This window comes from Haliotis rubra, unplaced genomic scaffold, assembly GCF_003918875.1.
Source record: "Haliotis rubra isolate DU_JTF1 unplaced genomic scaffold, ASM391887v1 Scf38, whole genome shotgun sequence".
Classification (NCBI taxonomy): domain Eukaryota; kingdom Metazoa; phylum Mollusca; class Gastropoda; order Lepetellida; family Haliotidae; genus Haliotis; species Haliotis rubra.
Window position 1 is genome coordinate 2,349,723 of NW_025767057.1, and position 12,554 is coordinate 2,362,276.

Consider the following 12,554-nt stretch of genomic DNA (forward strand, 5'->3'; position numbering starts at 1 on the left):
CCAAACACCAACATATTCAGATGTTTCGGAAAAAATATTTCAGTTCCATTTATTGAGATCACGGTGTGAACTATCATGCAAACATCGTAACCATTTCCACGATGAAAAAGTATTCAAAACCTATAAACTGTAATAGGTATAAATAAATTTTAAAAATACAAACTGTAATGTACAGCTTCCCAAACAGAGCTGCTCACTCCTTGATACTAATAATTCTTAAAGGTCACATGCAACCGAAAAATCAAACATAATTAAAACACAATTATCACTTATTCATGACATATAATATACATTGCTGGTTACGAAAAAACATATAAACAAAATTATAAGCGTACAATCGCAAATCGAAAGTGCAGAATTGTGTACTTCGGTTTACTTCCCAAGAAACGAAGCAGCCGGGATACCGAACCCAGTCAGAGCGGGTGGCTGTGCACTCAAGTGTAACGGCTGGTTCATTTGCAGATGCCTTCACGGCTAATTGTGTGTATATATATAGAGAGAGATGTTGGGTTTTGTAAATACATGCTCATTTTTTGTGTATAACATTTTGCAATCAACAGACATCATAACATGTCATGTGTTCAAGTATCACACCTGCCTGTCTGTGTAATTACATAATGTGACAGAGACCGAACTCGGGCCATAAATCAATGCATTTTGTTTATGGTGTATCTAGCCTGATTAGTGTTAAGTTCAAATTGCATGTGGTCAGTGATAGCAGCTGTGTATTGAATATTGTCATTAGCAGACAGGCAGGCAGACACACAGGTGTAAATAAAACAAGACATTGAGTTTTGTCTGTGACAACGACATATCTATATCACAGTTAGAAATTCTGTCAACACTAAATAATGACATTGCTTTTAAGTATCGAACTGAGAAAGTGTCTCGGTAAGAAGAACGTGTGGTGAAATAGACAAATGAAATTATATAAACAGTTAATTTACTGTCATAACATATAAAAAGCTCGCGCCTGTGAGGTATCAACAAAACATTAGAAAAATAGCTCACACCAAAGCCTTCACCGAGTATTCACCCGACAACCCGCTTCCAAGCTGCGTGAACCTATTTACTTGCGCACGTCCTATGAGCGCAGCCCAGCTGTTGAAACCCGTTTTCCCCAGAAAAGTCTGGGGAAAATTAGTGAAACGTTTGAACTCCGATTTCGCGCGGTTTTTTTCATCGCGTTATTTTTCAACTTTATAAGTTGAATTTGCATTTTTGACGCTTTGTTTCGGTATGTCCATACCGAAAGGTATCAGAATCTGCAAAGTTGTGTTTTACGTTGCATGTGACCTATAAATGACAGTCATTGTAATGTCCTTATTTCAAATTAACCTATTGCAAGTAATCAGAGACCACATGATGCTATATGGTTTCTTAAATCAAAAACCTTTTTAACTTGCTATTAATATTAATATAGTTTTGTAAATGTAAGAGCAAATCATTTTTTAAATATATTTGAAAGGTATAAAAACTACCAACTGCCTGGTCCGTGGTGCTTCTCAGGGACCAATCTTTTACCTTGTCAGTAAAACATGGTTGCCTTTCCACAAGGTCTCAAGTTCAATTGCTGAAAGCATCATGATCTGACATGAAAGATTGTGTCATCTTCTCCTTCGGTCACTGTTGACTGTCACACTGTCAATCTGATGTAAAATAACTATACAAAATGTCTGCAAATCAAATGAAACATCAGAATGCAAATTATTCACCAAAACAATCACAGATCTTCACAGGCCAGACCTTGAATAATGCAGCACGGACCACCTTGGATCCCCACAGGCCAAACCATGAATAAAGCAGCATGGACCACCTTGGATCCCCACAGGCCAGGTCATCAATAATGCAGCATGGACCACCTTGGATTCCCACAGGCCAGGTCACGAATAATGCAGCATGGACCACCTTGGATCCCCACGGGCCAGGTCATGAATAATGCAGCATGGACCACCTTGGATCCCCACGGGCCAGGTCACGAATAATGCAGCATGGACCACCTTGGATCCACACAGGCCAGGTCACAAATAATGCAGTATGGACCACCTTGGATCCCCACAGGCCAGACCTTGAATAATGCAGCATGGACCACCTAGAATTTTTGTGGGCCAGGGATTGAATACCATAGCTTGGACCACCTTGGATCCCACTGGGCCAAACCATGCAGGTTCTCACATGGACCATTGTTGATCTGAGCAGGTCAAGCTAAGAAGGCTTCAAAATAGAGCAATGCTTCTTGTCACTGACACTCAACAGCAAAGTCAGTCCAGTATCTGGTTGAACCAGCCCCACTGGACTAACCAGTCACCCAACACCAGACAGTACAGACAAACATGGGCTACCACAGGTGAAGGCAGCTGGAGAAGAATGACATCCTTATCAATCTCAGTCTTTGTTCTCAGGTAAAATGCTTGTATGCAAATTTTTTTTATAAAAATAGTACTATTCATGAAAACTTTAAAAACTTACACTTTTTGTGTTTAATTAAGGATGACAGTACACTCATACCTTGAATGTGTGCCAACTGGATGGCTTAAAGAATGTCTGCGGATGACTCATTTTGAGATTTATGGAGGGTAAATACTACTGATGCCCAGAAGGTGATACAAGATACAAGCCTGCTTGTTGCCCCCAGTATATCTACAGGTGGACGACTTGAAAGTTACATGGCACAGATGACTCTGTTAAACTACTCTGTTGCAGCAGTGACTTGGCAACTGATCAATGCTTTCACTTCAGAGCATAATGACACACTGTCATGTCATGATAGCTGCTCAGTGTTTGAAGGGTATAACTGGCATAAGTTCATTTATCAAGAACAAGGTCCATGCCTTCTGGATATGGTAAACACAGAGACATGTCATGACAACTGATCAATGCCTTCTGGGTATGGTGAACACAGAGACATGTCATGACAACTGATCAATGCCTTCTGGGTATGGTGAACACAGATACATGTCATGACAACTGGGTATGGTGAACACAGAGACATGTCATGACAACTGATCAATGCATTCTGGGTATGGTGAACACAGAGACATGTCATGACAACTGATCAATGCCTTCTGGGTATGGTGAACACAGAGACATGTCATGACAACTGGGTATGGTGAACACAGAGACATGTCATGACAACTGATCAATGCCTTCTGGGTATGGTGAACACAGAGACATGTCATGACAACTGATCAATGCCTTCTGGGTATGGTGAACACAGATACATGTCATGACAACTGATCAATGCCTTCTGGGTATGGTGAACACAGATACATGTCATGACAACTGATCAATGCCTTCTGGGTATGGTGAACACAGATACATGTCATGACAACTGATCAATGCCTTCTGGGTATGGTGAACACAGAGACTTGTCATGACAACTGATCAATGCCTTCTGGGTATGGTGAACACAGATACATGTCATGACAACTGATCAATGTCTTCTGGGTATGGTGAACACAGAGACATGTCATGACAACTGATCAATGCCTTCTGGGTATGGTGAACACATACATGTCATGACAACAGATCAATGTCTTCTGGGTATGGTGAACACAGATACATGTCATGACAACTGATCAATGCCTTCTGGGTATGGTGAACACAGAGACTTGTCATGAAAACTGATCAATGCCTTCTGGGTATGGTGAACACAGAGACATGTCATGACAACTGATCAATGCCTTCTGGGTATGGTGAACAGAGACTTGTCATGACAACTGGGTATGGTGAACACAGAGACATGTTATGACAACTGATCAATGCCTTCTGGGTATGGTGCACACAGAGACTTGTCATGACAACTGATCAATGTCTTCTGGGTATGGTGAACACAGAGACATGTCATGACAACTGATCAATGTCTTCTGGGTATGGTGAACACAGAGACATGTCATGACAACTGATCAATGTCTTCTGGGTATGGTGAACACAGAGACATGTCATGACAACTGATCAATGCCTTCTGGGTATGGTGAACACAGAGACATGTCATGACAACTGATCAATGTCTTCTGGGTATGGTGAACACAGAGACATGTCATGACAACTGATCAATGTCTTCTGGGTATGGTGAACACAGAGACATGTCATGACAACTGATCAATGTCTTCTGGGTATGGTGAACACAGAGACATGTCATGACAACTGATCAATGTCTTCTGGGTATGGTGAACACAGAGACATGTCATGACAATACATCAATGCCTTCTGGGTATGGTGAACACAGAGACATGTCATGACAATACATCAATGTCTTCTGGGTATGGTGAACACAGAGACATGTCATGACAACTGATCAATGTCTTCTGGGTATGGTGAACACAGAGACATGTCATGACAACTGATCAATGTCTTCTGGGTATGGTGAACACAGAGACATGTCATGACAACTGATCAATGTCTTCTGGGTATGGTGAACACAGAGACATGTCATGACAACTGATCAATGTCTTCTGGGTATGGTGAACACAGAGACATGTCATGACAACTGATCAATGCCTTCTGGGTATGGTGAACACAGAGACATGTCATGACAACTGATCAATGTCTTCTGGGTATGGTGAACACAGACATGTCATGACAACTGATCAATGCCTTCTGGGTATGGTGAACACAGAGACTTGTCATGACAACTGATCAATGCCTTCTGGGTATGGTGAACACACAGACATGTTATGACAACTGATCAATGTCTTCTAGGTATGGTGAACACACAGACATGACAATGATCATGACAACTGATCAATGTCTTCTGGGTATGGTGAACACACAGACATGTTATGACAATACGTCAATGTCTTCTAGAGACATGTTATGACAACTGATCAATGTCTTCTGGGTATGGTGAACACACAGACATGTTATGACAATACATCAATGTCTTCTGGGCATGGTGAACACAGAGACATGTCAAGACAATACATCAATGTCTTCCGAGTCTGATGAACAGAAACAGACCTGAGTCATTACAATTGATCAATGCCTTCATGGTATTCTGAACACACAGAAATGTCTTGACAATAGATCAATGTCTTCAGAGTTTATCAAATACAGAGGCATGACATGAGAATTGATTAATGTTTTCAATTATTTATGAACCCAGACATGTCATGAGTACTGATCAATGCTGTAAGATTTAATAAACACAACCAGATCAGTGCTCTCAGGGTCCACACCAAGTGGCTATATCATCCCAGCTGAGCAATGCCGCCAGGTCATCATGACATGACCAGCTTTTAAGAATCCAAATATAATTACCTGTTTTGGGTAAAATAATTAACCAGCACCACCCAACAGAGTGAGTGAGTGAGTTTAGTTTTACACCGCACTCAGCAATATTCCAGCTATATGGCGGCAGTCTGTAACTAATCGAGTCTGGATTAGACAATCCAGGGATCAACAGTATGAACATTGATCTACGCAATTGGGTACTGATGACATGTGTCAACCCAGTCAGCGAGCCTGACCACCCGATCCCATTAGTTGCCTCTTACGACAAGCATGGGTTACTGAAGATCAATTCTAACCCGGACCTTCACGGGTAACCTCCCAACAGAAGCTCCACTTCATAAAACTTGAGTGGTGAATATTTCAGCGGTGATCTCAGTTACCTGAACACATGTCCCCACTGTATACAGGATTGTAGAGCTGACACGGTTACCTACGACTAGAACTGAACTAGTTTTGTCACTCTCATGTTTATTGTTGTATAAGGTGGTTCTCTCAAATCATATTCACTTTTATTCACTTAATAACATAAAACATGATAAATCAACACATTTGAAAAAAATGGCTGCTGCATGCTCATAATCTCTTGTTATTTCAAGGATTATTTCGCAGGATTAACAGGTGACAATACATATCCAGCTGACTACTTGCCATGCACCGGATTAGACAGCTGATTAGAGAGCTTTTAAATGATGATAACATGTACTAGCCACAGATGGGACTGAGATTTTATGCCGGTGTTGACAACTTGCTTGATTGGACAGTTGCCTTTTTAGACAGCTTCCACTGTACTGATTAACTGCCTACACCAACCCTACTTTAGACAATGGTCTGAAACATTACGATTTTAAAGAAATGAAAACTATGTTCATCCAAAGTGAGCTATGAAACTAAAAACATGTAATTTGTTAAATAATAAATCATTCTTGTCAAAACAATCTTTTTCATCTAATTGATAGTAAAGTGATCGATTCCAGTGAGGTGATGAGATTACCTCCCTTCCCTATCTGTTCTCTGGCTTGTCATAACAAGGTCTTGCTTGGATGACTATTTCAGAGCTACATCAATCTCAGTGATGGTAGACACTTTGTTTCTCAGTCCCTGAACTACATTATTTTCCCTACTGCCTAGCCCTCCCAGCAATGCTAAAGGTCTAAATGGAGCAAGTCTAGGTTTCCTCACGTTCAGGCTGAATCTCCCAACTCACTGGGGCTCCTTTTCAATTTAAATGGGTTTGTTTGTTACTATCAATATCATATATATTCAGGGACTAAGCGTTAGTCTAGTAGACACCCTGCAGAGAGGGCTTGTGAAAGCAGCAGCAGAGCACCACATCTGGTTACCTTGAACAAGGCTTATGTAATTCATACCTAGTCAATAACCTTCATCAGGACATTCCTCAATTTTCACAAATTTCTATTCCTTGGATATGTTAACAATTTCAAATTTTATTTTGCATGTACGAGACTACTGACAATTTCTACAGGGATGCCAAACTACCTCAAAATATGCTTCTCTGAAAGAGGAATGGATTAGGCTGATGAATATACAGGCTACCGTGATATGCATGAATAACTACATTATGAAAACTGGGTGACCTCAATCTAACGATCACAACCTTGATAAAACTACATGCTGACTTTCGGCCTTTCCATGATACTAATCAAACTGACTAGGGACGAATGTCACTGTTCCACATCACCACCCTGCTGTTGTACCGGCTGCATGCACGAGATCTCACTGCTGATAAACCTGACTACAAAATGTAGTGATTGGTGCAATGAGCATCGCACTATGTCACCGCGGTGTGTTGACACAGAATAACATGTCTCTGATAACCCCATCTGTTAAGCTGCATCTCAGTGCAACTACAGGTTTAGACTAACGCTTAGTCTCTGAATATATATAATTTTGATAGTAACAAACAAACCCATTAAAATTGGAAAGGAGCGCCAGGGAGACCAGAGATTCAGAACCTGGGGAAATCTAGACTTGCTTCATTTAGGGCTTTGGCATTGTAGGGAGGGCAATGCTCTAGGGAAAATATTTTGGTTCAGGGACTGTGAGACAGACTACAACAGGTTCCTTGAGATAATGTCTGACCCCAAATGAGGGTTACGACCCTCATGTGATTGAGTGAGTATAGTTTCACGTCACTTTTAGCAATATTCCAGCAATATCATGGTAGGGGGAGACCAGAAATGGGCTTCACACATTGTACCCATGTTGGGAATTGAACAGAGGTCTTTGATGTGACCAATGAACACTTTAACCACTAGGCTACCCCACCTCCCCGTCGTGTGACATTCAAACTTTGATCCTGTAAGGATTCAAATCCTGGTCTGGAGCAATGTGCATGAACACTTCACCTACTGAGTTACCCCAGTTAAGTGATGTCTGACATCATATTTTACAATTAAGAGGAGTTGGGTTCAACTCTGCTTTGGACAATGTTGCAGTGGTACCACAGTATGTAAATGCTGAAAGAAAGCCGGAAGTGACGCAGGTTTAGGCATTTACCACTGTGCTAGCACCACAAGGCAATGGTGTGGCACAATGTGCTGACAATCACAGACCAGTAATCACATATCAGGGAAATTCTGGGATTCAGAGATATTTTAGCAACACCGTTTGGTGAACGTCACCAAATGGCTCCACAAATGTGTTCCCAAGTGGAACATAAAAACCTAGGTCATGTGTGAGCATATTGTTTGACAGGCACTCTAGGATTTGGTGAATAAACGAGAGACTGTACAGCATTAATTAACAAATTCTGGATTACTGAATAAATTGATGTTTCAGTGTACATTCGGAGCGGATACAGCTTTTTGAGAAAGGGGGGAAGGGGTGGGAGGTGACACTCTAGAGAACGTGGGGGTGCACACTTCATTTTCACAAGAGTTTCAAAGGTCATTTAATAAACTTTCAGGATGAGGGGGGGTGCTCATCCCTGCTCCCCACCCCCTCTGGATCTGCCTATGAGATTCTGACACACAGACATCAAGCTGGATTAGAATATACACAGAAATAGCTCTGTTGGAATAAACAATATAGTTGTTTAATTCTCATCTATATCAAGTTAATAGCTCCTGCACCTCACCAGGAATTCAAGTGCATCTAAAACAGCTAACAAGCTCTGCTTATCTCCATATTTGCTGTACTCATATGTTGTGTACAAAACATACAGATCAACATGGGTAGTACTGTGGTTGCTATAGTTACCCAGGGACTTAACTCTATAAAGTTAATGGCAGTACCATGTTCATTAATCACTCTAAAATGAAAATCCATACACAGCCAGCAGGATCTCGCTATGCTCATTATCATGATTACAGGCTAATGATTTATCTTATTCATTATTTCTATGTCGTAAAAACGAGCTTTTGTAATAATTAGGTTCAGAAAGCAGGAGTTAGGCTTTGGGTGTAAGTATGACATTGTTAAACAAAACCTTTAAAACAATTAACCATTTATTTAAATAGCCATCAATGTAAATCCAGTAGTTATGTGCCAATAATGTTTCCAACATGCAACTCAGGTCCATACTTCCCATTTAATACCATTAGTAATACTAACATGTAGCACACAATGTTAAACAATTAATCAAAGTGCATTTACCCAAGTAGAGAAGTAATATATATGTAATACAATGTGTTTCAGAAACACTAAACATGGTATATAATACACATACACATCATGGCTATACATTAATCTTTATTGCTGACATGCCACTTGAATACATAGCAATATAACTTATATATAATATTTGTACATAGTTTCATAACAATTGTAAATCACAAATAAAAGTTGTTTGTGCCCGTCCAATTTCATTTTATTCATTTCCTTTTTCACAAAATGAGTGGATTATCAACAGTTTAACCAAATCTGCCATGCTGATATGTTACAAGATCAAAGTTTCTTTTTTTTCATACAGTTGTCATTAATATGCTGATAAAGAATCACAGAACAAAGAAAATTATATCAATCTTCATAAATGTCAAAGTGTCAGGTGTGGTTTTTGTTAGTTTTACCTCTACAATACTGCGCCTATCAGTAAAAGGAGCCATCGATCTGGGTGTATCAACTGATTTTCTTAAATCGCGTTTGCTGTTTACAATTTAAACTGTCCATAGATGCTGTTAACACCTTATGCTCACAATACACATTAAATCCCGTAATGGTGTGTTAACTACCATTAAAACATTTTAATTTTCCTGAACATCGCGCCAGCTGTACGCCAGCTTTCCGAAACCGACTATAGCAAGTAAACAGCTCGGTGGATGAGCGCACATTGCAATGGCCACATGCAACGGGGAAGAAGAGCCCAAAGAAAAAAACCGACCGAAATAAACAAAACCGTCCGTGTCAACTGTATAACAAACCATAGCCATGACATCTACATCTATTACCCCCGATTATTAACAACTTAAAGAAACTGTATTAATACAATATAATATAACAACTTAAGTTACTGGATGTTTTGACAATGTTAGCGGGCAAGCCTACTGGCACACATGCGAGACCACCTGCCCTCAGCCTTCCCGGAACATTTCTCACTGACATCGGTCGCAGGAAAAAACGCAGATATTTCGGACTCTACAAACGAACCAAGAGTTCAGTTTTAACGTTTCGGGGTATAGTGTAACTCACCTTGGACGGCGCTTGTTCCCAACAAGATGCGAGCATCCGAAATTAAGACATTTGGTGTGCCAATGGAGTCTTCATGCTTTCACACCTTCCTCAATCGAAGAGTTACAGTGACCTAGTTACGCGCACGAGCTCATGACCTAAATCCGTGCACAACCGATGAATATACCCAACTGCCTACATCAGCAAATATTCAAAGATTATTGGCTGGTTTGGTCTAAGATTCCGGGGTTTTGAGAAAATGGCTGGGATTGGTCGCTTGTGTGCGTTATGATAATTGAAGATATGAAAGCGGGGCGGTAAGTTTAGGGAACTGAGCATAATCTAAACAAGTGTACACGGTCACCGGCGATCGAAACACGAGCGCAATTTGCCCATAAGATCAAAAGATAAGCCGCTGCTTGGTCCGCGGGCGTTTAAGGGACATTATTAAAAGCAGCAATCGACAGGCTCTCAACAAGCGGTGATGTGTCCTCTGATACCCTGTTTAAAGGGATCCGCTCTAATAATTTTTTACTCATCGAATTTGAAATGAATAAGCCTTAATTCGGTGGGGATTGAATAAGTTTTTTTTTTTTTTTTTCCACCTAATTATATGCATTTATGCATTATGCACGTCAAGCGTAAAATGTTAATTTTCTCGTGCTTTTTAAGTGCTAAACGGCGATTATAATGTCTCATAGTCACCAGAAAACAGTCTACCGCCGGCATGCACATGCTTAAACTGGAGGATAAATAGGAAGCGAGTTCAAACAACCCCGTAAGCTCAATATTTTTGTAAAACTATATTCTCAGTCAATACTGGTATTTATAAAATAAAATATTGATTTACCAATGAGCAGCTTAATTTCACTTGAACAAAAAATACCCATAAAAACGGAAAATATACACATAAATATACAAACTGAAATTATTAACATATGTTTATACCATCTGAACAATGTACAAAACTATGATAATACGTTTAGATAAGAGCAAGTTTATGATAAGCAGATGATGATGTACGCACCAGTTGCTGTCGTCGTCTGTATGTGCTGCTGCATGCCGTCACCGCTGCCGCGCATATCTATAACATGATATATACAGGTTATAGATATATAAGGGAACCACCCTCTCATCAACAGGTGTTACCTGCAGTCAACGCTGTGGCGCGTGTGCTCTGACCACGTGATTCCATGTCACCTGCAGGGATATCTACACCAGCAGCCCGACTAAACACTCCACGCATATGTATGATCATTGCGAGATAACCTATGCTAGATAACATGTAGGTACGATGTATTCCTACAGGGGCGGATACAGCTTTTTGAGAAAGGGGGGTAGGGGGTGGGGTGCACACTTCATTGTCACGAGAGTTTCAATGGTCATTTAATAAACTTTCAGGACAAAAGGGGGGTGCTCACCCCTGCACTCCCCCTCTGGATCCGCCTATGTTCCTACAGCGTGTTTTTGCAAAAATGAATATCAGTTTCAAATTGTATATTTATTTTCGGGATTTATAATACATCCTGCCTGTTATTTCTGCAGCCAAATGATATACTTGTTTAATCATAACTGTACAAAATATGTCAGTTTCGAATCTGCGGACATTGGTAATGTGGCAAGACTTAAACGATCCTTCTATTAATGCACTGCCGCTCGGACCGTTTGGACATTTGGGGTGTCGGTGGAAATCTATGTGAATTTTCCTTAAAATATACTGTCATTCTTGACATCTATTAGCTATAGGTAATTAAAATGATGAAATATTTTGGCTTTGGAAACTCCATCCACACTTATAAAAGGATACGATGTACCAAAACTACATCTAAGTGGCTGAGTGGGCTAGATTGCTGAGAGCGTGTGTGCGTATGTGTGCTAGGTGTGAATTCCCAAATATAACATGTTACATTTGACCACTTGTTAAATGGCACTGCTTATTCAAAACTGGTAATACAGTGTGGACAGCTCAACACGAGGAACACAGTAATGTGCTCCATGTTTCTATTTGTTATGGTATTTAGATAAGGTATACCCACTCGTTACCTATCTCATAGGTGATGCCCCTGCTCTCTGTGGGCAGAAAAGCGGGGTGGGATACCCAGCTGGCAGAGATGAGAAGGTGGGTAGCCAACTGCAGGAAGAGGAGAGTGGGAGATACCCAGCTGGCAGAGATGAGAAGGTGGGTAGCCAACTGCAGGAAGAGGAGAGCGGGAGATACCCAGCTGGCAGAGATGAGAAGGTGGGTAGCCAACTGCAGGAAGAGGAGAGTGGGAGATACCCAGCTGGCTATAGGGGGTGGCTGGGATACCTAGGTTGGAGAGGATGGTGGGTGGATACCCAACTGACGGAGTGTGGGAGATATCCAGCTGGCCGGGGTGTGGCTGGGATACCTAGGTGAGTATGGAGGGTGGATACCCAACTGGTCAGGGAGCGTGGGAGATACCCAGGTGACTGAGGTGAGGCTGGGAGGGATGGAGGGTGGATACCCAACTGGTCGGGGGGCGTGGGAGATACCCAGGTGACTGGGGTATGGCTGGGATACCTAGGTGGGATAGGATGGAGGGTGGATACCCAACTGGTCGGGGGCGTGGGAGATACCCAGGTGACTGAGGTGAGGCTGGGTGGGATGGAGGGTGGATACCCAACTGGTCGGGGAGCGTGGGAGATACCCAGCTGGCTGGGGTGGGGCTGGGATA

The 12,554-nt window shown here is 41.3% G+C and overlaps 1 protein-coding gene across 1 annotated transcript in view; it reads right to left on the minus strand.

Annotated features, from left to right (window-relative positions):
• The window catches only part of LOC124286274 (zinc finger protein 227-like), a 64,054-nt gene extending 54,061 nt beyond the window's left edge, over positions 1 to 9,993 (minus strand). The window contains exon 1 of the mRNA XM_046722631.1: positions 9,880 to 9,993. The gene's annotated coding sequence lies outside the window, so the exon portion shown is untranslated. The remainder of the gene's footprint in view (positions 1 to 9,879) is intronic.
• Between the last annotated feature and the right edge of the window lie 2,561 nt (positions 9,994 to 12,554).